Below are 27201 nucleotides of genomic sequence, written 5' to 3'. Positions count from 1 at the left end.
CTAGCATAACCTGACAAAAAGTCAAAAGCTAGTCATTAACCAACTGCTCCAACATAGTCAAGCTAAAAAGATCTATCAAAGAGGGCATCCTTAATGGTGGTTTGAACTACCTACCTAACTAAGGACAACTCAACTAGGAGCTCCTACTAGGTGAGGACTCCTATAGCATGATCAACAAATATTATCATTTAGCACATTGGGTCTTTAGCCTCTTATTTTCCATATTCGGGCATTTAAAATTGAGCGAGCTGAGCGTAGTGACCCAAGGAGAGCAAGGCATTGGTCTTAGGTCCTATCTCAGTACCCGAGAACCTACCAAGCCCACACAAGGCGACACTTAATCCTTTTCTAACGCTCACTTTTTTTTTTGCTCCAACCTTCTCATTTTTTAGCTAGAGGCCACCCCTTGGAAGACAAGGCATCGGCCCTGGGTGACTCGTCCCCAAGAACCTACCAGGCCTTCGCAAGGCGATAAACAACAGCTGAAGGATTTTTCTTTCTTTCCATTTCTATTTTTATAGGGGTTAGAATCCCTTTTTACAAACCTCTGTATATTCATATATTGTCTTTCAGATATTTAGGGTTTTGTCTCTTTCCATCATTATTTTAGTAGGCTTCTCTAACTGCCTTACAATTAACAGGAACTCCCAGAATGGCCACCTAGCACATCAGCAGAATAGGGTCACTAGAATTCCCATCTAAAATAGGTCTTACAATGCCGGACAATGCCTTGCAGGAGGCAATGAATGCTCAGGCCTCCCCCAGACATACAGAGCCTAAACCTGGGGCTTCATGCCTCGAGTGCCAGTCCCCACCAAAAAAAAGAAAGCAACCCTTACACGCACATATATCATTAATTGTTTGAGGAAAAAGACTCGGAAAGGGGATGAAACCACTTGGAATGGCCACAAGAAGCTCATTCCCAACAAAGGTTCCCTCCAACGACTTCGTCAACCTGTTTGATGCAATCACTACAACAAAAAATCATTAACTGTACCCGCACCAAACAGACAAATGACCCTCTTGGCCTAAAGAAATAGAACATTTCACTACAAACTAGTTGTCCCTCTTGGCCTAAAGAAATCAAGCAAACCTGCTCATATAGATCCCTCCTTGGAAGAAGGCAGATATACAAACACATGCTCCACTCCAAGGGGAAGAAGGCAGATATACAAACACATGCTCCTTGGAAGAATGCAGATATACAAACACATGCTCCAAGGGGAAAGACAGGGTGCTCAGTCCTAAACTAAATGCATCAAGTTATGACCCATACCTCCTGCATATACAGCAAGAGACGTACGCATAACATGTCATCGAATTAACCTGTGGGTCCAAGATAATAGTGGTAAATGGGTCTCGACTACTCTTCTCATTACCCATATCAACCATCGCCTACCATGTAACGTGTGGTCTGATAACATTCCCCACAAGCGACTGGGTCCCATCTCATTATCAATAACAACATCCGAACTAGGACCACAGTTGAAAAAGAGGTCCTCCTCATAAGCAAAATTGGCTAATGAATCTGCAAACTAATTCCAATAACATGGAATGAGCTGAAGAGATATGCTCTCAAGTTCATCAAGTGTTAAGGTTATAGGAGTTCGATCATACATACGAAGGAGAGGATTTTGGAATGTATATGTCCCATTAAGTTTATTTAGGATCAACTGGGAATCCCCTTTTACTAACAACCACCTGATGCCACCTTTCTTGGCAATATTCAATCCCATAATCAGGGCTTTATACTCTGCCATGTTGTTAGTGAATCCCACCCCGAGATAAGCAGCTAATCCCATTGTAACTCTATGTCGGGGATCTCAGATAACTACTCTAACACTCCCTTCTCTATTAGGCCCCTTGGACGCTCCATCAAAGTATAACATGTACGTCCACAATCGGTTTACAGAGTTAGCCATCAGGAACTCCTCTATTCATAATTATGATAATCAAAATTCAACATATTTAGAGGATGAATTGACAGCTCCATCCCACCTTCTTCATTAAACTCAACACGTATGCTTGTCAAGATTTGTAAACAGTGATTTGGCAGAAAACTTTAATCTCCCACACAAAGGTATCGTCTTCTTGCTCAACCACTTTGTATCCCTTGCTCCACCAGATAAGCCTCCCTTGATGATATCTTTGCTCTAGATATGGGTGCTCCAAATAAGGGATTAACCACCCCATCAACCAGTTTAAGCTCTCATGCAGGTCTCAAATCAACCCCATCATGGACCTGCAATGCATTTAGTGCGGTAGCATATTTAGAAATAATAAGGTTTATTCTTATTAAGATTAAACTTATTCTTAAATTCCACTCCTTGTAGATCAGCTAATAAAACCGTGGACTTATTTTTACATATCTGAACTATCTTGTAAGGGCCATCCCATCTAGGTTCCAGCTTTCTTGGAAATAGCTCCCTATGCACATTGTAATAGAGAACTAATTGCCCTTTTTTAAAGGTATACTTCTTCGCCTTTAGATCACGTAACCACTTCATCTGATGTTTAGCTACCTCTTGGTGCAACAAACTTTGCAATTTGAGCTCGTCCAAGTGGCCTATAGTTGTAAACCGCTCAAATAAGGCATCTTCATCACCCAAAGAATGATTGATTGTGAATCTTATGGTCGGCGAATCAATTTCTAAGGGCAAGGCACACTCCTCCCCATAAACTAATTTGAATGGGGTGTGACCAGTGGCTCGTTTAAACATCATATTATACGTCCAAACCGCCACATATAATTTTGTATCCCAGTCCCGTTAGACTATCTTGGATAGGATACCCACAAGCTGCTTATTGGTACTTTCAACCTGTCCATTGGCTTGTGGGTTATAGGGGGTCATCTTGTTATGCTTAATGCTCCATGCTTCAGTCAGGCTTCTAATTACCTTATTCAAAAAGTGAGTTTTACAATCCGATACTATTTCCTTTGGGGGACCAAAACGGCAAATGATCTGCTCAATTAGGAAATTAGCAGTCTCTTTTGCATTGTCTTGCCTCGTCGCCCGTGCTTCTGACCACTTTGTAAAGTAATCAGTTGCTACTATAATGTATCTTTTCTGAGTAGTAGACGATGGGGTAATAGATCCCACAAAATCGATGCCCCACTTCTCAAATGGAAGGATAGCCATAATAGGCGTAAGTGGACGCTTCCTATTCTCTCAACTGTCATGTCTTTGACATGTATCACATCTCTTAACATAGTCAAATGAATCCTAGAAGATGGATGGCCACCAATAACCCGCTCATAAAGCCTTCTATGCCGTCAACCGCCTAGCAAAGTGCCCTCCACAAGCGGAGTCATGGCACTCTTCCAAAATAAATGGAACCTCGTAAGGCATCACACATCGGCGATAGATATCATCAACACCTTGCCGATATAATGTCCCTACGATCAAGGAAAATTTCAATGCTTGTTGTTTAATCTTCCTCTTCTCAAGTTTTGATAAAGTAGCTCCAGTCTATCCCGTACAAAGATAGTGCGTTATAGCAGTATACCAGGAGGGAATAGATGCCATATCAATCTTAAACAATGTTTCCAAGTCACTTCCTTCAGCCACCACGACCTCTTTTGGCTCTCCAAAATCCACAAGACACTCAACAATGCCCTGAAGCTTTGGCGGCTTGCTCTTAACCTCATAATCAAACTCCTATAAAATGATTAACCACTTTGCCAAATGATCAGGCGATTGTAACTTATTCAACAACAATCAAAGCCCTTCTGTCTTCGTATAAAAAACCACCCTCTCATAAAGAATGCAGTGCCTAAATTTCTTGGTCGCAAATACCATCGCAAGGCACAACTTCTCCATATAGATGTAGTTAATTTCCGTTATGCCCAACTTCCTAGCAAAAGCTATCGGATGGTACCACTTTTCCTCCCAAATTTGGGCCAAACAGCAACTGATACTATACATAGTTGCTGCTAAAAATATATAGAACATTTCACCCCTTTTAGGTGCTTTTAAAACGGGTGCTTTGACAAGCTCCTGCTTTACATTGTCAAAAGATACTTTGCAAGCATCACTCCATGAAAACTGACAATTAAAGGACAATAGGTTCGTTAGTGGCAACGTTCTTTCTACCAAGGCATTGATAAACCTCCAATAATACCCTACCGATGACAGAAAGCTATGCACTTCCTTTGGAGTACGTGGTGGACTCATACCGGCTATGACCTTGATCTTTTCAGGATTAGTCGCAATCCCTACAAAGCTGACCACATGGCCTAATAAGAGCCCATAAGGAACACCGAAGACACACTTCCGTGGGTTGAGAGCTATAAATTTTTTTTTGCAACACTCAAAACACTTCTGTAAGATAATTAACTATCTATCCCTTACGGTGGCTGCCCCTAGATCGTCAATGAATACTTTCAACTCCTTGAGGGAAATGTCACCAAAGGTCTTGTCGGCTGTTCTCTGCCACAAACCTGGTGTATTACATAATCCAAATGCCATCACATGGTATGCAAAGGTACCAAAGACAGTAATAAACATCATTTTTAGCTTGTCTTGCTCAGCAATCACCATTTGGTTATATAAACGAATAGATTTCCCTACCCGCTAGTTGATCCAAAATTTGGTCAATAAACGGAAATGGGTAGTAATCTTTAACATTTTTCTTGTTCAACTCTCTAAAATCTACACAAAGCTGGATCTGATTATTCTTCTTCTTCCTGATCACAACTAGTGAGCACCATTCAGTATGCTGAACAAGGAAGATCAAACCTGCTTTTCACAACTTTTGTAGTTCCTCGAACAACCCGTCCCTTAATTCAAAAGGCATATGCCTTACTTTCTGATGTACAGGGCAGGTACCTTCCTTTACATGAATAGTATGCATAGCTAGACTAGGAGGAATACCCCTAAGTTTGTCATAGCTCCAAGCAAAGATGTTGCGGAACTCCTGAATCAGGGACATGTAGTCCTCTCTCTCTTCCAAACTGAGCATAGAACCCAATTTGATTGGCTGCGAATCATTAGGCGTACCAAGGTCTAGCTCAATAACATTCGCATCTCTTATTTGATCATGAGGCTAGGATCATTCAAGGTTATCTAATAAATATCCTCTGTAGTGGACCCTTCCTTAGATCCATCGCTCGATGACGTCTCACTATTAGATGGATCATCTATTGTTTCTAGTTTAGTGGAGGATAAAAGAGCTCTCTCACTCTGAGGAGACTCAGGGTAAGCATCCACTATCACACAATGGGCACCTCGACCTAAAATCACTGGACCAGCAGGTATATCGACTTGATAGTCTGTTTGTAAAATCCATAGCCTTCCTAGAAAAACTTGATAGCTAGGACGTCCTGCAAACCTTATCACCCTAAAGTCCAGATAGCATTCCACACTTGTAACAATAACGTGGACTTTAGTGATGCAACCTTCCGGTTGTCTTAGACTATCATCCGCCATCCTAAGAAGTGTGGAGCTGTCTTTTTGAATTTCGAGACCCAAACTCTCCATCGATTCTGAACTTATGATATTGACAAAGGATCTAGTGTCCACAATAGCGACGTGCTCCACTCATATTCCATCCACATACGCTAGAACCCTAGGGCAATGCTTTTCAGCATGATCGAACCAATCTTCTCCCACTCTAGCTATGCCCAAAGGTTCTACTATATACCCAATACACTGGATTTTCTTGAATTCCTTGCGTACTCCTAGAGAAAGTTTAATCAATTGCAGGAGATTCACATATGGTTTGACTTCGCAAAGAGAACTTGCTAGGTCAAAGTCATGCTAGTTAGCCAAAATTCTCTTCTTGCGCCAAACCATTCTTTCCTTTGGTCGTTGGACTGCCAGCTTTAGTGCCTCTTTTTTGACTTTTGTCTTCTTTCTCCCCCCCGTGCCTTCCCCATGAGAACCCCCCCTAAGAAAAAAAAATTCAAATTTTTTTTACTCCCTCACTCTCCCCCAGCCAACTGCATGGCAGGGAGAGAGAGAGTGAGTGAGTGAGTGAGAGTAATGAAGAAGGAGGGGCATGCAGCCCCCCGGATGGCGGGCACCGTCCTCCCCCCATAACCATCTCCCTTCCCCCCCCCCCACCTTATAAGGGGGCAGAAGCTCCCCCCCCTCGAACGAAGTAGATGGCAGCCCCCCTACTGGCCATGACGCACAGGCGCCCCCTCTCGAGCCTCATGACAGGCGGCCCTCCTCCCTGTCCTACATACACAGGCGGCCCCCTCCATCATTTTCCGTTAGTGCAGCGCCCTTCAGACAGCGTTCCTCCCCCCTCTTCATCATCGTGAGAAACCCCCCCCTCCTGGGGCTTCTGACTAAAGCCACCCCCCTCCTTGATTGCCAGTCTTTGCGAGCTCCCGTGAGCAGGAAAGAACGAGAGGGAGAGAGAAGAGAAGAAGAGAAGAAGAGGGAGAGAAGGAGAAGGAGAGAAGAAGAGAAGGAGAGAAGGAGAGAAGGAGAAGGAGCAAAAAGTGAAGGAGAAGAAGAGGTAGAAGAGGAAGAGGAGAGGGAGAGAAGAAGAGGAGAGAGAGAAGAGGAAGAGGAGAGGGAGAGAAGAAGAGAAGGAGAGAGAGAGGAGAGAGGAATTATGAAAACTCAAGTGCGTGAGCTGCATGAAATATTCACTAGCCTAGTACATGAAATATTGTCACACGAAATCTTGCAAATATGGGATGATTGCATGGGAGTCAAGGGGACAAATAGAATGGAATCTCCATGGATTGACGCACATGAAATGATAAGGTTTTCATGCGCAAGGATGATAGAGTACATTAAAGTAACAGTTAGATCATGCACATGTCAATATATGTTAACTTGCACACACAATGGGATTGCACGATAAACATTGTTAGAATAGTAGTTCTAAAAGAAATTTTGTTTAGAGATCCTTGTCTGAACTCTAGCCGATAGATGAAGATTGGATAACCTATTGCGAATCAGGTTGGAATCTCGTTAATGTACTCTTGGTGGGTTAGCACTTGGCGACATGTGATATTAGATAGCTACTCTAGGAATTGGGTTGATCTTCTACCCTAAATAGGTAGCCAAGATTAATAAAGGTCAAGATGAAATCACTTAGTTCATTTAAAGGATCTAGAAGGAACTTGTTAAATCGACCTTGTGAAGCCCTAACCCAAGGGGGAGAGCAAACTTTAGGGTGGTTGATTTATGCTAAGCACGTTGCTTGGAATGATTGAAATGTTGAAATGGCTTTAACGAAGGTTGATCTTGTTAAAGATGGATTGTTGACCCAAGTTATGCTTGGTTGTTTGGAAAAGGTTGTAAAAGTGTTTTGATACATCCAAGTTAAATTCTAGTTGTGCATGCAATGGGATTGTGATGCCTTGAAGCAAGAGGTTGTGTTGTTTGTTAATGTGGTTTTGGATGTTAACCCAAGTGGGATGTGATTGATGATTGCATGGCCGGGTCTGAGATGACTAATTGCCATGGAAACAAAAGGGATGTTTTCCCTAGTAATTGTTTTTAAGATGGTTGCTTTAGCTGTGGTTGATTTCCTAAAGGGATAATTAAGGAAGGATGGCGCTAGCTACCCCCCACAAACCACCAAACCCTAACCAAGGGGTTGTGAATCTGCACCAGGAATGTGGACCAAACCCACTGCGAGAGGTCTCTTCGTGGAAATTACTTGGTGTAGGAGGACGCTTGGGTGCCAATGGGGGCTCTGGCCATAAATCCCAATGCCTCCGAGCCCTATACAAGTGTTCTACGTGACTCGAGATGGGATCTCGAGGCCTTGATACTAGTTACAAGGCGGAATCTTGGTAGGATAAACCTTCGAGTTTTATTGCCGGGAAGACGGAAGGATTTTTTTGTGGAGGCAGAAAGGAACACTTAATTCTCTTGTATGGGCGGGAGACAAACATTAATCTGAAGATAAGTTAAGGAAGTGTTTGATCTTGTTTTATCTTGTCTTTGTGTCAGTGCCTTAAATTACGTAAACGAGCCTGTGATTAACGGATTAATTAAGGAATCTACTTTTATGTGTCAAACATAATGTGATAGGTAATTAGATAAATAAAACAACCCCCGAGGGAAGAGTGGTGGATGTGACCAATGGGTCTATCCTATGGAAGGGTGGTCTCGGTTAGCCGAGAGCTTTCCTCAAAGGAAATGTTAATGAGAAATGTTAGGAAAGGTCGGACGATGACCTTAGATAATGTTGGTTAGAACCGTGATTCATATTGTTTTAGGGGATTGGAATGGGACTATGCCCTATGGGCAGAGAGGTCGAGCAATGCATCCCTCTCGCTTTCCATTCTCTTTGAACCAAGTGCGGTATGAGTCTTCTTGGGTCCAGTTGTATCTACGCCAAGTGGAGCGGCTATCGACCGATGCTAGAAGGCTATTAGAAAGACTCAGCTGCTAGGAACCCGGCGATCCTAGTGAGAACAATCGGATAAGTTATGTTGCGAGGCAGACTCGAGAGACCCTAGTTGGAAAAACCCGTGTCATTCCTTGGGAGTGCCGGGCGGCGTCTTCTAGATTGATCTCTCGATGGGTTGCTAAGACGTGTCTCGCAATTTGAGGGGCGGGCATGTTACAATGTGCGGAGCATGGAAGAAGGAGAATAATAAATAATGAATAATGAAGGAGAAGAAATGGAGTTAGAATAAATTCTATTGCTTGTCTCCCTTCCATTGTGCATCTATCTTGATTATTTGTATGTGGCATAATTCTTGAGTATAGGGGTGATGGCCTAGTATACAACTTATTTTCCTTAAATATGCAAAACAACAAGATAGCCTCAAGAAGCGAAGAGATGGCATCAAGTAATTGTGTTGGCCTCTAAATAGCTTATGGTTGCCCTTATGCCTTGAGAGTAACTTAATGGTCTAAGATATAGATGGGGATCTGAGTGATGCTACAGTTGACTCATGCCCCAAATGGTGAGGTGGTTGGTCTTTCATAGAGATGGCCTCAAAAGTGCCAATTCCATGTATCCTTGATCTTGCTAAGGTGCATGGCCCAATTAAGGATGTGTGATCTTGAGTATGCAATGCTGGTCTTGAACCATAAAATGGTAGTTTTTCCTTGAGTGGCAAAGTTATGACTAGCACTATGTGGACAATGTTGAACTACTTGAGCACTAACTAATAACAAAGATGAATAGCCCTTTAGGCCTTGAGTAGGCGGTGATGTGACTTGGGCCCTCAATGCACTCCAAGTAGGTTGGATGATGTTTCTTGAGTGGCAAGGTGGGGGTGAGCTTGGTAGGTTGTGTTACAAAACATTGTTCATACACAAAGAGAATAGTGAACTATGGGGGAAAGAAGAAGAAAATGAATCAGGCCATGATAGCATGAAAGAGACTTGATTGACTTTAGTTATTTTTCCAAGTACATTGTTTTAAATCTTTATAGCTTGGACATACATCTCACTCTTTACTTATGGGATTCAGTTACATGTGCCTCTAGCACTACACACACACAACATCTTGAAGGCTTGGTCTCAAGCCTTCAAGCTAATCATGCAATTCTAATTAGAGAAATTTCACCATAAAAGTGATCCAAAAAGGAAATGGATGCCATTGTTGAAAAAGTAAACTATATGCTAGAAATAAAGCATGGGCAATATGTGTAGCTAGTAGGTGGCCCCAAGGGTGGTTGATGATTTAAGGAGTGGCAACAATTGGCTCCAAGTAGATTGTGGTCCTAGGATTGGTGTTGTGACTAGTTTGCTAGGCTCACTTAGCTATGGTGTTGAGCTAAGGAGTGGGCCCTAAGTTGGCATGTGTAAGGGGCCTCACGTACGGTCATATACAACTTGTGAGTATCAAGAATGAGGAAAAAATGTGACACCCATAATACCTCTTTAGATCAAGTATGAAAACTACCTATATAACTACACTTCATGAGATATACAACTTCATGAGACATTTTAATTCTAGTTTATACATAGAACTACTATGACTAAGGTTCTAACCATGCTAAGGAATAACATAGTGCATCAAGCCATGGATAACACAAAGCTTCAACAATGTTGGATGGACCTTTACAAGGTACTTGTAGCCAACCCTAATGAATCTATGCATATACAATATGTAGACACCTCTAATGAGCCCTTCCAGATCAATGGCTATTGCCTAAAGAAATATTTTCCTCCTTGGAGATCTTGATAATCATAGCAAATAGCTCCTATTCCCCTTTAGTGTCGCTCCTTAGTTCTTCTCACACTGCTTCTAATAGTCATTATCATGTGGATTTTATTAACGAAGTGGATGATTTCTATTGTACTCTCTGTTCTAGCTCATGGCCTTGTTCTATTCCCCTTTCTTCCAATCCAATAGACGTGGCATGTTTGATTCTGAACATTGACACTCTTGCCATTGAAAATTTATATATAAGTTTTGGGAGAAATGACTTCAATTCCTACCAATGCTAACTTACTATTTGAGAAAAGAAGAAAACACCCTCAAGCATCGGGTTTTTTTTAAAAAGAAAAAGGGAAAATATATACAAACAATCTGTCATGGGAGAAAAGGAAGAATTTTTTTTGTCATAATAGGCCTGGCTCCAAGTAAAGGTGTCAAATACCATTGGACAAGAAGCCAGTTGTAGAAAAGGTGGTGACACCTTACAAGTTTAGATACATTATCTCTCCTGATGATATTTCTAGGATATAGTTTTGAAGCCACCTTCCTTTGTGCATTGTGTCCCTATTACTACAATAGCATCTGACTCCTACAACATATAGAAGATTTTCATACAGCCCACACTCCTAATTTCTTGGCTACCTCCTTGGGTATGCCTCTTCTTCAACCAATGTTTGACATCATTGACAAGCCGAAGGTGATCTTCATCAACCATTGAGAGTGATGTGAGATTTTATCCTAATAAGGTGGGGATATGAGTATGGGTTGTCCTTTGTATTCATCCATAGAGTGTGAGACAAAGGGTATGGTGAGTGACCAATCTATTTTCCTTCAATTCAAATGAGAGGTATGTTGTGTGAATGGAGTGTTGCATGCACGGGTTGGGCCTCTCAATGCACAAAGCATGATTTGTTTTGTGCAAGGCACTATAATGCTTCTTGGTCTATCTTCTTGCACCATATACAGGCATAGGGCAGGATGTATTATAGCACCATCAATGCTGTACAAGGGATACAACCTTCGCAAAAGTGACAATGAGGAATACATCAATGGGTATCAGGAATTGGACTACCCTCCTATATCTATCAATTGAGCATGAGATAAAGGGGGTAGAGCAATAAGTAACTGACCTTTGTATTTTTACCAAAATAGAGAGGTGAGGATTGAGGAATGTTATGACAATTGGTGCTCTTGTTTCCCTTTGTACACATGGGATGGGCCTTTGCAACCACAACATAACACATCACTCTATTATGTGCAATGCACTACAAGGATCTCTAGCCTTCCTTCTCTCATTTATGCCAATTAGGTTGGGCCGCACTGATGCACCATCAATTGTGCATGTTGGTACACTCCCTCCGAGCTTCTCAATCTTGTTTATTTCTAAACTAGGTGTAAAATATGGGTTTTTCAACTCTTCTTTGAGTAATGTGAGTCATGGAACAAATGACTAATCTATCATTCCATGTTGAGGGTTGATACAATTGTGTTTTTGACTTTTTTTTGTTAGATTTTTGGGTGATTTTGGTATGATTTGAATGATAATTGATTGTTTTGGAAATTTTTGAGTGAGTTTTTGATAAGATTGAATAGATGTGAGAAGCTCATTATGTTTTTCAGTGGAGATATGATGTGTTGAAAGGTTCTATTGAGCTTTTGTTTTGTTTGGTTTTCCTTCTGTATGAGAGGTTGGAATGATGATAGATGGAGTTTGAAAGTGTTTTGAATCTTATTGAATGATTCTTGATGGTTTTGAATTATTTTAGTTGAGCTAAATACTTTTTGTAACCCTTTGTTGAGCTTTCATAGACCCTCTGTCTCTATTCTATTTATGTTTTGTATGACTCTGTAGGTGTTTTGTGGGATGGATGTGTAGCTTGGGGTAGTTTTCTAACCTTGGAAAGAGATGAATACAAGTTCAAAATAACTCAAAGAAGTGGAATAAGTAGGTGCTAAAGACTCAAGTGAAGATTGAAGTAATAGTGATATTGTTGAGCTATGGAAGGACACTGTAGTGGCTCTGGTAACCTTTCATATCAGACATATCTCTTGGAAAGGGTATCCATGACCAAAGAAGGCTTATGGATAATTATTCTTTATTATTCCAATGTCCTATTTATGTGAGAAATATGGATCTAGAGCATGGCTATGTAGAGTTGAAGATAGAATGTCCCACAAGTGAATTAGGTTCCAAGATTGAGAATTGGACACATAAACATAGTCTTGTGTGGTTAGACAATGACTCAGACAATTGACCGAAAGGACAAAAGTACCATCATATTGCATTCAAAATGAATGGAAAGAAAAATTCTTTATAGCTTCAGGATAGGTCCACTTTTTTGCCTTGTCCTTATGGAATTCTGGATAGCCTGCATATCCTTTACCCAAACTACTCCGTACAAAGAGGCTACACTAGGTGTGATTGCCTAAATCTCAACACCCCTCCTCAATCACTACCTAAAAGGCACAAAGTGTGTAGAGGCTTTAGTGAGTCACCCCTTGTAAAGTATGGGCACACCACAAACATGGAAAACACTGGAGGTTGTCATAGAAAAGGCTAAGTGTGGGTGCCAAAAACATGCTAGACATCCAGAGGCAGTAACAAGGGCCTCACAAAGTGTACAGAGGCTGTAATGCCAGATTACATGAGGATTTTACAAAGCTTACAAGGCTTCAAAATATTCTATCAAAAAATTGGGAATAGAAGGACTGGTGAGGCTTGTCCTTCTGCTCTTGATGGGCTTCTTCTTCTTCTTCCTTTGCTCCATGATCTTCTTCTTCTTTTACAATTGCAAGATATGCCTTTTGAGATGTCTTTTTGGCATGGCAAAACTTCTCAGTGTCCATTCCTTTTGCATAAGTCACAAAATAGCTGGTCCTTTTTTCCTTTGTTTGTGTTACTGACATACAATATTTGTTCATTCTTAAGAAGTACTTAACTCTTCTTTATTTTTAATCTTCTTTTCATCTTCCAATAGAAAGGCCTTAATGTCAACCAATTTAGGGTTTGGCATGTTGATTTAAGTGGTTGAAACTATGAATTCAATCATTAAACCATACTTTCAGGACTTGGACTATACACTCCAATCTTTTTCATGTATCATAGGATGTGTCACAACTATCCACATGACGGATGTAGCTGTCATCCAACTCAAGCTTTATAATGGCTTGAGCCTTTTCATCTCCTTTTTGCCAAGCAACTGCAAGAGTTTCATCCCAAGGCTTCTTCTCTTGTCCATTGGTGATGGCCCATAGGCCCTTCTTCATCTCACGGTGAGCTTGATGCGAGTTTGCTAGGTGTGAAACGTGAGTCCTTTGAAGCAACATGTTGTGAGTCTTTTCCCATATTGGATGGCTGCAGCAGTAGCAAATTAGCACCAAATTCTTAGATATGAGTAGCAAAAGAGTTGATCTTGAGTGTACTAACAAGCACAAGTCCCAAAAAGCACTAGGTTAGTATCAAGAGATACTAGATGTGAAGAACTAGATGTCAAGCTTGATGATGATTCTTTGATGTTTGTCTTGTAGCCTGAGTCCCTTCCTTGCTAGTTTGATGCCCAAATGTTTGTTGAGAGTTGAGGTTAGAGTGGCGAGAACTCGAGTATGTGAAGTTGAGGTGTTTTATGAGCTTGAAGGAACTTGGCTATGGCTACATCTTTAGGGTTTCAGGATAGGGGCCTGATTTTTCACTTATCACAGCTCATAGAGATGGCCACTTTGAAAACCCTTTGAGTGGGAGACAACTTAGGTGTAGAGCTTCCAAATCCCTATGGTGTCAGTGGGAATCGCATTGCATGGAGAGAGAATTATTGTATGGACAAAATCGACAGGCGTAGATTAGGCTGCAACGACTTAAAATTCACACAATGCTCGAGTTTTAGACCACTAATGTCTATGTTTGAGGTGTTAGCAAGAAGCGCCCTGAGGTCAGAAGATATACCCAAAAGAAAGCTTTAGATGAGATGGCTTGGTTGAAGAGATCTAGAGGCTCTAAGGTGGGTAGGTGCAGTCTCACTATGGTAGCTACCACAAGGTGGAAGATGAAAGTGAAGTTGAAAATGAAGTCATTTGTAGTAGATTCCCTGTTTTCTTGGTGTTCCTCTTGGGGCTCCATGTTTTGCACAGCTAGGGAATAGTGCCATCAATAGGCATAAGAGGAAGGGGCTAAAAATGAAGGAAATGACATTGCTAAGAGGAGAAGAATTTAATGGATGCTCGCAAAGTTCCTTCTACCACTAAAGAATTCAAAATTATCATTGCCAAATCCACTTTCTACAAGAAAATTACCCCACGATGGTGGAAACATATTACCATCTTGATACAAGCTCTATGTGGTGGACTATTTCCTCTCCATGTTGAAGCAACAGAGACATGCACCTTGGTGGAAATTTTTTTGGGAGCAAATTGAAGAGTAGAAATAGAGGGAATGACCATCCATGGAGATTTGGCTTTCATTGAAGAGTTTCCAAACATCGTCAAGTGGGAAATTGTGAAGAAGCTTTAGGATTCATGGTCACTTGAAGTTTATAACAATAAGAAGGAGAAGAGTTGAAATATTTTTGTGGATGCTCAACAGCAAGATACATGGGATGCTTGGTGCACTAACAACCTTCTATTTGTCCAATTAGCAACCCACTAGAAGCTAGTAGATAGAGTGTTCTTCAAAACCCTTGCTATTGAAACCCTCCAAAGTTGGTATTATCAAGACAATGGCACTATGGTGATCCTTAGAAGAATGAATTTTGATCATTTTAGAATTTAATATCTTCCCCTCTATAGTGAAATGAAAGCTGAATTTAGAGATGTTGAAAAGAAGGAAGTAGAAGAAATATTGGCAAGAGAGTCCTCTAGAGATTGAGGCCCTTCTGATTCTATTCTCTATTGAGTACAGACAAACTAGGTGGAGCTAACTCCCTAATGAATGATGCGATCAAGAGATAAGCACTAGAACGAGTCCAAAGGTATGTGAGAATAGAGAAGAAAAAAATCAAAGCCGAGAATAAGCTTGCAGTAGCAAAATCATCCTTTGACACCCTTGCAACACTCTTTACAGAAGTCCCCATGGCAACTCAAGGTCCCCTTCCTAGTTAGATCCATCCTAGAAATATTGATGGTAGGCCAGCAAATGTAGTCCCATTGCCCATATTTAAGGGAGAGTTCAATGAAGACCCTGATCTTCATATAACTGAGTTCATGGTAGCATGTATAGCCAACAATTCCAAAACCCCTGAGCATTGATTGGTAATATTCCCAGCCATTTTCAAAGGCGCAGTGTTTCAAAGGTATGAGAGACAAGCAACAGGAACTTTTGGCACATGGGACAACCTAAAGTTGGCCTTCCTCACTAAATTTAGGCATGAAGGTTTTGAAGAACGGATGCGAGAGGAGTTCATGAACCTAAGTCAATCCAGTGGTGAATGGGTGGAAGCATATGTCTCTAGAATGGAATCCCATACTGAAGAGATGGACAAACCATCACTTGAATGAAGGCATTTGGAAGGGATGTAAGTTTGAGGAACTAAGGAGACCAATCAACTTGCAAGTCGCAATGGAAGGTGCAAGACTTTATCATGAAGTTAAAGCAAGGTTATCGATGACCTCAAGAAGAGGAGTCTTTCCTCCTCCCATGCTAGGAATGGTATACCCACCAAATGTAGTCCCAAGGATTGTTCCCTATCCCTACCCTCAGATGCAAATAGTACCACAATACAATGCACCAAATCCACAGTGGCCATAGATGGCAATACCTCAAATGATGGTTCAAACACAAAAATAGTGACCTCAAATAGTTCCCCCAATGGCAACTCAACAACAACAGTGGAACCCTACCAACTGGAACTAACAACCCCTAGTCTCAATAGGAGCTCTGAAGAATCAAAATTAGAATGGAGGACCCTCTCCAGGATCAACCAAACCAATTAATGCAGTGATTATAGAGACTTTCCAAAACCCTACTACAAGTATTCTAGGAGGTGAAAATTTGAAGAAATGACTATCAAATTCAATTGCAAGCATCAAGAAGGAGTTGATGGATGTGATTACAGAACGGTTGTAGACACTGAAGATGAATGCCGCCAACATATCTAGTCCTGCAGGAGGTGGAAGAGATGTGACGTGATCTAATATATGGTTTGGAAAGTGCCATCAAGGGAGATATTTAGCCACTTAACGTATCCAAAAACCAACCATCACTGGAGCCTTTTGTTCAACTATTTAAGGACGACCTATACAGACGATATTTTCTCTTTAAAGGAGATGCGTGACAGAAGGAAGAAAGATGAAGAAGCAAGATTCAACTTGTTGGAATCCAAGATGACCACCTAGGATATCAGACCAAAGCCTAGAGATTTTGGTCCTAATGTCAGCCCAAGGAGATTTCCCTCTCAAAGTTACAAAGAATGATAGTCTGGTGGTGGCCAGATATTAGAAGTCAAGTTTTACAAGTGGAGAAAAGTGACATATCTCACCAAACTATCAAACTCTAGAAGGTCCATGGACTACAAACCCTTGTGCAATAGATGCAAAGGATAAGGCCACACTACAAAAGACTATCCTAGTCTAGCTTTTGTGAAAGCTACCATTAATACCCAATAGAAGACCCAAGAACCTGCCTCCAACTTGGTGGAATTGGAAGTTGCTGCAATAACACGTGCTAAGAGAAGAGAACCCACATGTCCAAGAGAGAACATTCCCTCTGCTAAAATGGTGAAGTGCAATCTCCCCAAGAAGAAACATAATATATAGAATATAATGGTATAGTACAGAGCCATCCAATAGTACAGAAGGATACAAAGGTAGTTACAGAGATTGGGATTAGAGGTCCAAGAGATAGAGGATGTAGAAGTACCTCTAGTAGTAGAAGAAATGAGAATATTGTCACAACTAGAAGAAAGAGGGAACATAAAAGTGGAGATTGCTCTATTCCCTAGCTGATTGGAGATGCCTATGGATCCTATCAAAGAATATGACTTAGTAAAAGACCTAGAAACCTTTAAACCAAACCTAACATTCCAATAGTTATTGGTGCTATCTCCTAGTTTCCAAAAGAAATTCATAAGCATATTGATAAGAAGATGTGGCCTTTGGATGTGGCTAACACCTTCCCCTAAAGATTGTCATATGGATTGAAGGATGCTTTATAGTGGATGCATTGATTGTTGATGGAGGTTCATCAAGTAACATAATGATAGATGTGGCAATGAAGGATCTAGGCTTGCAATGTATGTAGCATATGCAGTGGCTTATCAAACTAGTAGACCAAAGTAGATTTAAGCCTTTGGGCATTCTCCCATATGTGAAGACAACCCTCACAAGAAGAGACTATGGCTGACCTATCTGGTGGTAAAACCAAATTCCTATGGGACCTCATGTCCTCTACTATTGGGAATTCCATGGCTTTTTTATCCAAGGGCATGAACAGATTGGTTAAAAGGAAACCTAACCTTAGGCAGAGGACCCAACAAAATGGTATTGAAGTTGCATGGATCACAAAAAGATAATGGATCCACTTCCATTGAAGGCTTAATAGACTCTTCCAATGAAGTAACAGGTGGCACATCAGGAGATGAAGAAGTTGTCAAACAAATTTTTCCCAAGAAAACAGAGACATAGTCCCTACTCGCGAAAGAAGTAAATTCTTTGTCAATGGGTGAATAAATCTTGCCTAAAACTAAAATGACTTCAAAAATCACTTTTGTGACAGTGAGATAGAGGCATGGATGTAATGTTCTCCCTGTTACATGGTTGTAACAGAGACAAAGACAGAAGTAGAGCCAACAATAGGAGCAAACAAGATGCAAAAGAAAAGGCAAAGGATACAATAGAGAATCTGTTCTTCTCTTACAGAGTCCCTACAGAGGCAGAAGCAAAGTATGAAGAGGACAACGATGATGATAGTATAAAAGAATATTATAAAAGTGCAGTGGAAAAATCCATCCAGCTTGAAGAGGATACAAATGAGGAAGATGCTCTAGAGAGTATAAAAGCCAAAGATTCCATGATATTAGATAGAATGACTATGGTACCCTTTGGATTGTGGCTAATGAGTCACATCATATGCAAAATATCCACAAGAAATGGATTAAGAAGAATAAGCCTTCCTTTAGAAATGGCTCGTCACCCTAAGTTACCCTTCTTAAGAGAGGATGATGATGATGCACCTTGCCACCAGCCCTACTAAAGCCCAAGAAAAACTTAGAAGGTTCATGTTGTGTGATGTTCTTGGAGACATCCTCAGAAGATGAGTCCTCAAGACAAGAGGTAATAAATTTCCAAACCAAACCACCCAAATAGCCCTGATACCCTTTCAAAAATCTCAAGGAGCAAGTAGGGTCCTCATCAAAAGAGGAGTTCGGTTTTAGTGGAGCATGAGAAGAGGAGACCACTTCCTTAATGAAGGAGTCAAATCTATACCTAGAAGCAGTCCGTGGGACCTTCATTTGTGAAGTGGAAGGTGAAAAGCAATTAACATTTGTGGATGCAAATGGTACTGAATATCACCTGAAGGTGGGTATTAGTCTTCCAAAAGAGGAGTTGTCAGTCCTGCATGACTTCTGAAAGAGAACTTGGATGTGTTTCCATGGGCGTATAAAGATCTAAAGGGGATTGATCTCATGGTGTGTCAACATCACATCAACCTGGAGCCTAATGCTTGCCAAACAAACCTATAAGGCAAAGATAGAGGTGCATGAATCCAAATTACCCTATCCTAGTGAAAGACAATTTGATGAAGCTCCTTGAAGCTGAATTTATCTATCCAATGGCCAATAGTGAATGGGGTTTTTTCCATCATGGTAGTACCCAAGAAGAATGGAAAGCTGCAAATATGTGTGGACTTCGGAAAGCTGTAAACTTTAAGACTAAGAAGGATAATTTTTCTAATCCTTTCATAGACCAACCATTGGACACAGTGGTAGGCCATGAGCTTTATTCTCTCTTGGGTGTGATAACCTTAAAGTAGAGGAAGACTAGGATGGAGCAAGTAGTGATGGTCAGGAACTACCTGCTATCTTCTCCTTCATTATTCTTCTTCCATTCTTACAGTGTCTTACAAGTGGTATCCTCTAATGATAGATACCTTCAACTTAAGGACACTTTACATATGCTTGTACTTTAGATACATACAACTATAGGATTTGACTTAGGATATGTCATATTTATCAACACTCCCTCTCAAGCTCAGAATGAGATTGCACACATAAGACTCCAAGTGCACTCTTGAAGTACTCAAACTTATCTTTACCTAATGCTTTGGTAAAGATATTAGCAACTTGGTCATTTGTTTTCACATGGACCAAGTCAATCTATCCATCAATGACTTTTTCCCTAATGAAGTGATAGTGCACTTCTATGTGTTTTGTCCTTGCATGGTAGACTTGGTTCTTTAACAACATAATGTTGCTAACGTTGTCACAATACATAATGACTCCACCATCAATCTCTATCCCCATGTCGTATAAAATTAATCTCAGCCATATATGCTCACATGTTGCTAATGCAATGCCTCTATACTCTACTTCAGTGCTTGATAGAGCAACTGTAGGTTGCTTCTTACTGCCCCAGCTTACCATGGATGAACCAAATGAGAATGCATATCCACTAGTAGATCTTCTATCCATAGAGCTACCTGCCCAATCTGCATCCGAGTATCCAAACAATGTAGGCTTGAATCCTTTTTCATAAAACAAGTCATAGCCAATTGTCTTCTTCACATACCTAAGAACTCTTCTCACTACATCCAAATGTGATTTGCATGGTTTTTGCATAAATTGACTTATCAATCCAATAGCATAACTCAAGTCTGATCTTGTAATGGTCAAGTAGATAAGACTACCAACCATCTTTCTGAACATATGACATCCTCGACATAAGATCCATCATCCATCAACTTAACATTTTGATCAAATGGTGTATCAATCAGTTTGCATCCTGTCATGACATATTTTTCCAATATCTCCAATGCATATATTACCTTTGTATCATCCATATACCATGAGGGGTGTCAATAACCTCAATACCCAAGAAGTATCTCAACATCTCAACAAACCAAGGTCATTTATATCAAACTCTTTATTTAATCCATGCTTGACTTCAACAATCTCCCTCTCAAATGTACCTATAATAATGAGGTCATCAACATAGATGACAACAGCAACCATACCATCTTCTGTATGCCTCACATAAAGTGAATAATCAGCTTTGCTCTGTTGAAATCCCATACTGCATAAGAATTTGTTGATTCCATCACACCATGCTCTTGGTTCTTGCTTTAGCCCATATAAAACCTTCTTCAACCTGCATACATAATGTGGGTATTTTGGAACTGCATGGCCCTCTGGATGATCCATGTACACTTCTTCTTCTAAGTTACCATTCAAAAATGCATTTTTCACATTCATTTGATAAAGCTTCCAACCATAGATAGAGGCCAAGGCAATCACGGATCTCACTGTTGTTATTTTACCTACTGGACTGAATGTTTCTTCGTAGTCCAAACCATAAGTTTGTGCATATCATTTTGCAACCAACCTTGCTTTATACCTTTCAAGGGAACCATCCTTTGACCTTGTAAACCCATTTACATCCAATGGATTTCTTGCCATGAGGTAATTTCACCAAATCCTAAGTCTTTTTTTTCCTTAGTGCATCCATCTCTTCATCCATTTCTTGTGTCCACTCTTTGCTCTCTACTTCTTCTTCAAAGCAAGTAGGCTCCACATGTTGTACATAAGAAACTATGTATTCATAATGCATCTTCATGAACACATTATAAATCAATCTATCAACCAGATACCTTATCCTTTTTTACCTTCTCAATTGAGGTGCACTACTATGTGTGTCAACTAATCTAGTGTGTGGTGGAACATACTTTCCTACACTTCTAGTGCCAGGTGTTTTAACATGTGGAATGCTATACTCATCATCTATAGATTCATCTTCTGAACTTTCAGCCATAGGTCTCTTTCCCTTCACAACTTCTACACTCCTTTGTGCACTTCTCAATCTACCACTCCATGGACTGTAATTGCCATTGCTTTCCACATTCTCTTGAGGTCCTGAAGCATCTTCCACATGCTGATTTTCAGCCTTGTTGTTTGCTGAAATTTTCCTTCCATTGCCATCATCATCACTGCTTTCATAGGAATCAACATCCTCTACAATTTTGGGCTTGTACTATGATTCATATTCACTGAATCTGACATCCTTGCTTATGTATACTTTTGCAATTTGCATGCGATGATAATTACATCCTAGGTTGGGTTAAGTGCTAAAGGAAGGATTAAGTCAATGATGGACTCATGGCATTTGCTCATGCGTGGAGTTCTTTATCAAAGTTTGAATGCATCTTCATTAAAAATATTAAATCTTTGATTTCATTGTATCATTATAGTTTAGGGCAAGGAAAAGAAAAGATCATTGTAAATCTTATAGCTACATAGAAGGAAAAGATTTATAGTCTTGAAATTTCAAATTTGCATGGAATGATACATCGCATACATCTTGCAGTTCCTTGCATCTTTTAAGGAAAAGTGCTTGCTAATTTAGAAGGAAGTATTTGCATCTTTAAAAGGGATGATCATCTCTAATCGTGGGTTAGTTAAATCAACTACCCATCAAACAATTATCCATCCTGTAAGACCAAACACTATAATTGTCTTTGGTCAATTTGTCTCCCACAATCTGAGTGATCTATGCCATGTCAGATATTATGACTGCTGCAAATTCAAAAAAACCAGCAATACAAACTGTCCACAAATGGTATTCAACAGCATGCCCCAATCTGGAACATCAATGGTCCAATCTGAGACCAAAAAGCATAAAAAATAGCCCAAAAATGCATGTAAAAATAGCTTCCAACAATATGATTGTCATACATGTGTCCAAGAATTGTCATATGCATCCATCTATGATGCAACATTTCATGCATTCAGTTCCCAACAAGAAATATCCAATTCGGATCCCAAACAAAGTCCGTATGACCCAAAATGCATCAAAACACAAGTCTAAAATTGACCATTTTTCTTGCAATTTTTCTACAATTTTTTTTTGGTGCCACGCTAGAATACATATTAATCTAAAGCTACAAAAAATTTCCCATAATTTTTTATTAAAAAAACAGCCTCCAAATAGCCTCCTGTAAGTTGCATAGAAACTACCCTTGACTTCTACACATTCTTAGAATAGATGTTGAGTAGATTCTTCATGATGTTCACACAACATGCATTTGTGAGATTCTGCCACTGTTTTATCAATAGCAAATATGGTGCAAAATGGACATAATGCTCAATATGTCCATATGGTCAGCATGCCTTGGTTGTTTTTAATAACAGGTGTTCTGCTAACTTAGAATTTGGAAAAGATGGAGGAAAAAAATGCATTGTAACAAATGGCAAGTGACCTTGATTGCGGGAAGTGATTATTGAACTTGATAATATAATAACAATATAATTACTAGTATGTCATGTTTGTTTGTTGTTGTCTTATGCCTTCTTGCCACATTTGACAGTCGTTGATGCATTTAGAACAACAACATGGTTTAGGTTTCCTTAACCATTCCAATGGGGTATTCCAACCTTTCGTTGGAAGACTATGGCTGTGATGGTGGTTGCATCAGTTGTAGCATCTATAGACTTGGTTGCCACATATCGTGCTTCATCATTACTTGTGGCTGACAGGCCTCCAACTCCAGGGATTGTTAGCAGAGCTATTGGGTTGGAGGGTTTGACCAGTATTTTGGTTGGTCTTTGGGGTATTGGCGCAGGTGCAACCACTCTAACAGAGAACGTCCACACTATTGCAATCACACAGATGGGAAGTCGTTGAGCTATTGAGTTGGTTCCTGTGTACTTATTATGATGTCTTTTGTTGGTAAGATTGGTGCATTCATTGCAATGATACCTCAAGTGCTAGTTGATGCCCTGCGCTATGTGTCATGTGGACATTACTTATAGCCCTTGGTTTATCCAACTTGCAATATAGTGAAACTAGAAGCTCACAGAATGTTATCATCGTGGGTTCCTCTCTTTTTCTATCTTTGTCTATTCCTGCAAACTTTTAGCATTACGCCACAGGTCCAAGGTTTGCAATTGTAGCAAGCTATTTACAACACACAGAGTCGTTGCACATGGTCCAGCTCGAACAGGTTTCGAAGGGCTTGACTTTTTCCTCAACACAACCCTATCCATGAACATGGCCATTGCATTTCTAGTGGCATTTGTTCTCAACAACAATGGGCAAGATGGGTTGGTTTATGAGTAGGCCTCGAGATCATGCTGAAGATGATTGTCCTGAAGATGATTCCCCATTTCCACACCAGCTCTGATACCAATTGATAAACTTAAAGTAGAGGAAGACCAAGATGGAGCAATAAGTGATGGTCATGAACTACTTGTTATCTTCTCCTTCATTATTATTCTTCCATTCTCATAGTGTCTTACAAGTGGTATCCTCCAGTGATAGATACCCTCAACTTAAGGACACTTTACATATGCTTGTACTTTAGATACATACAACCATAGGATTTGACTTAGGATATGTCATATTTATCAACAGGATGGATTTAGTGGGTATACAATCAAGTCCTGATTGCAGAAGAAGATCAATCCAAAATAACATTCACAACAGAATGGGAAACCTATGCTTACAAAGTGATGCCATTTGGGCTCTATTGTAATACCCTTGCCACATTCCAATGAGTGATGATGTCCAAATTCCAAAACCATCTGCATGATTTCATTGAGATGTACCTAGATGACTTCTATGTCTATAGCCTAATCCATGAGCACTGGGGACACTTGGAGCAGTGCTTTGACTGATATCAAGAGTATGGGATTTCTCTTAACCCCGATAAATGCATCTTTTGAGTCTCTTCAAGAGTTCTTCTGGGCCACATTGTCTCTACATAAGGTATAGAAACAAACCCTTGAAAGTTTGAGAAGATTGTAGCTCTAATAGCACCAACCAACCTCAAACAATTGAGGGGATTCCTCAGTCATGTGGCCTATTACAGGTGGTTCATTGCACACTTTGCAACAAAGGCAAACCCCTTGCATAAGCTCCAGGAAAGATGCAAAGTTTACATGGACCACTGATTGTGATGAAGTTTTCAACATCTTGAAATAGTGTTTGATTAAAGCACCCATCTTGCAACCTCCTAATTAGATGAATGAATTTCATGTGCATACTGATGCTACGTAGAAAGGTTAGGAGTAGTCTTACGCCAAAAAGGCTCCTCACAGCTAGATTGAGAAAGAAACTACACAATGACGAAGCTTGAATGCTTAGCAATGGTATTTTCCTTGGAGACTTTTTGACACTACCTGTTGTCAACTCACTTCAAATTCTATGTGGATCATGAGGCCCTATCCTTCCTGATAAACAAAGAAAATGTGAAGGAAAGAATGATGAAATGGCTCCTTCTATTCTAGGAGTTTGACTTTGAAGTGGTTACCAAGCTTGGTCACTCCTTCTATTCTAGGAGTTTGACTTTGAAGTGGTTACCAAGCCTGGTCACTCCCATGTCCTGGCTGATCATCTATCACCACACAAATCCGTTGGAGCAATAAAGAGGAGCAGGATGACCTATACATCCATACTCATAGGAAACACTGAAGTCTCAACAGACAGTGATGATTGAAGAGCTTATACTTGGTGGATGCTTGAAAAAGCATATGTGTTATCTCTTATGTTTTTGATCTTGGATTGGCAGTGTCAAATGCTCAATGTTTGAAGATAATGACATGCTAAAATATGTCCAAAAGTTTTTCAACACTAATACAGGACAATGTTTGATCCACCAATGCTTTGGAATGATGGATATGACTATCAAGAATGCTTGAGAAATGTCTATGCAATACCCATGTACACCTGGGCATGATTAAAAGGGAAAAAAAACTATTTTTGGAATGCATTTACAGATCTAGAAATTACAGGCTAAAATCTATAATTTGAATGTATGACAGTTATCACTTGAAGGTTGAAACGTACTGACATCCATTTGGTACCTATAAGGCTTGAGTCATGCCATTGAAGCTGGAGGCATTTTTGTGGGACATTGTGAGTATTAAATGCCCAAATTTGGATTGATTTGTTGTTGATTATAGTAGGGCGTTAACTATTTTTATTAGCTAGAAGAATATTTACTTCCATACATGACGTACATGCACTACTACAATGTGTCCAGATTGACATGTATAATGGATACCTACATGTAATGGAAATTGTCTGAGATGCTGTGGGGTATGTTGAGGCATAAATACCCTTGCTTTGGCTAAGAAAAGGCTACTGGTTGTGCACAGGTTGCAGTTCACAAATTGCTTGTATGTTCACTGCTAGGTAGTGTGTTTACATACAGAGATGCAGTAAATGCAGTCCATACAAATAGTTTGTTATACCTAGATGTATTGCCACTTGACTTGGGATATGGTTGACATGTTTATGGACTAAAATACTCAGATTTGAATAGTGGGTATGCCTGGTTGGTGCCTATACATACGGGAATGTATGCCTATGGTTTTTCTATGGATTTGAGCCTGGATTGAGCACTGATTTTCTCAGTTTACAGAGGTTATATGCTGCTGGAAACTTCAGGGCTGAAGCTATTTATGCTATAGTTGGGTTATGCCCTATTGGTCAACACGGGGTGCTCCCGGCTACTCGGTATGATGTCATGATATACTTGGACTATGCCACATGTCTTGTTTATGCTCTGGAATTCTTTTGAGCTGAGATTAGAGCTCGATTTGGGTTTGACTGTCACTTCTTTGCAGCTGGCATTTCATTTATGACATGGTTTATGCCTAGGCTACCCTGTACGGGTTATGATGTCACGGTGAATGCTTTATGCTTTGGCTGTGGATGGCACTTGTTTGAGCTTGTCTTGATATTCATTTGAGTATTCCCTTGAGCAATTGGACATTGACTTGGATTTTTCCGTTACGACTTGGCTTTTTCCATTACGACCTTGGATGCTATTGAGGCATTGTCTTGGTTACCTGTCTTTGGTAATTTGACTTGGTTTGCTTGAGCTGTTGAGCTCATTTATCCGCCTTTTGAGCTAGTGGAAGCATCTTGTTAGCTTGACCGACATTGAGCAAGAGGTTTATGCTATTTGAGCATTTTGCAGATACTTGAGACTTTGGAATCTCTTACACTTACATGTTGCATGGTTCATGCACTGATATCTTTCACTTGCTTTTGACTTGTGAGCATACACCTACTGGTGTTAGGTTTTGCAAGTGTTATGTATACTTTGCCCTATTGTCCAGGGGGTATGCCTACTCACTGACGGATGCTTTGGTGACATGTTTGGGTGTTTGCTCAGGGTCTTGATGACTATTTGGTGTTGATTTATGCTCGTTTATGGCTGGTCATGTCTTGGTTGTCATTTATTGACTTGGTGCAGTGATTTGGTTAGAAATCGACTCTCACAGTACCCTGCTATCATTTATTACAACAAGCATATAACTCCGGACTGGAGCCCCAAGAGGAACACCAAGGAAAAGGGAATTTTCTTGCAAGAAAATCTATCTTGTAACATCAACAAGCTTTTATTTCATTCTTTTGATCATCAAAACAAAGAAAACAACAATTCTTCACGCAGCATCATAGTAGATATCTCCCATGGATTTGATAGAATCAACCATAATCTTCAACATCTTCATAGACACCATCAATAGAACAAAGAACACAAAGGAATACACCATCTTTGAATGGAAATCAATCACATATTATTCATCTTCAATGTCTTCATAGTTCTCTCTCTCAATCTCTCATATACAGGTACACTATTTTGATAGAATTGACTATCTCTGGCTCTCTCTCTCTCTTTCCATCAATAGTACATCATCTCCTCACTACAATACTCTCATAATAACCCTCAATAATCCTTCTTAGGTTGTGAATGCACCTCCCAAGAGGTATGTCTGATATGAAGAGTCACCAGAGCCACTACAGTGTCTTTTCATAGCTCACTACTGTCACTGTCACTTAGTCTTCTCTTCAGTCTTCAGCAGCTCTTTCTTCCACTTGTTTTAGCTCTTTTGAACTTAAATTCATTCTTTCCAAAGGTTAAAAAACTTTCCCAAAGTCACACATACATTCTACAGAACA

Source organism: Lygodium microphyllum, chromosome 28 (genome assembly GCF_053477565.2).
Source record: "Lygodium microphyllum isolate KBCC chromosome 28, Lygodium_microphyllum_v1.1.10, whole genome shotgun sequence".
Lineage (NCBI taxonomy): Eukaryota > Viridiplantae > Streptophyta > Polypodiopsida > Schizaeales > Lygodiaceae > Lygodium > Lygodium microphyllum.
Note: the sequence above shows the minus strand (reverse complement) of the source record.